We start from the raw sequence: 582 nt of genomic DNA, 5'->3' as shown, positions 1-582 counted from the left end.
CAAACCCTTTACCTACACTTTTCTCCTCCTTATAAAAAAGGTCAGCTTGAGAGGAGATGTAAGACGGTCTTTTAGGGTATGTAACACACCGTCTTCCAGATGGCCAGCCATGTGAATTAAAGCACCCATAAAAATTCAATCCTTGTCTCTACTTACTGGTTCTGGTAGTGACAGGCAGCACGAACGCCAACTTTTCCAGTTTCACAAGGAGGTAAAAAGGGATAGATAATAGAAAAAAATCTAAACAACTTAAATGTCTACTAGTAGGAAATGGATGAGTAAATAATTCGGTGTAATAAGCCTTTAACTTGCAGCCAAGTGATACTTGTTGAGCGCCTACAAGAGGCCAATCTCTGACAGTGCAGGGAAGAAAACACCAACCCTGTTCCTATGTTGATGACACTAATGGGAGATACTTTAATGCATTCAACCGCCCAATTATCCAAAAAAGATCATCTCGCCACGTAATGTAAATTTGTAAAAAAAAAAAATCTGTCACGGACAAAGGGAAGAGGACGCGCCACTTTTGGCCAGCGGGAAGTCAAAGCTCGCCCCGCTCCGGCCGGGACCGAGGCCACTTGG

Source organism: Myotis brandtii, unplaced genomic scaffold, assembly GCF_000412655.1.
Source record: "Myotis brandtii unplaced genomic scaffold, ASM41265v1 scaffold374, whole genome shotgun sequence".
In the NCBI taxonomy this organism is placed as follows: domain Eukaryota; kingdom Metazoa; phylum Chordata; class Mammalia; order Chiroptera; family Vespertilionidae; genus Myotis; species Myotis brandtii.
This window is presented reverse-complemented; position numbering follows the sequence as displayed.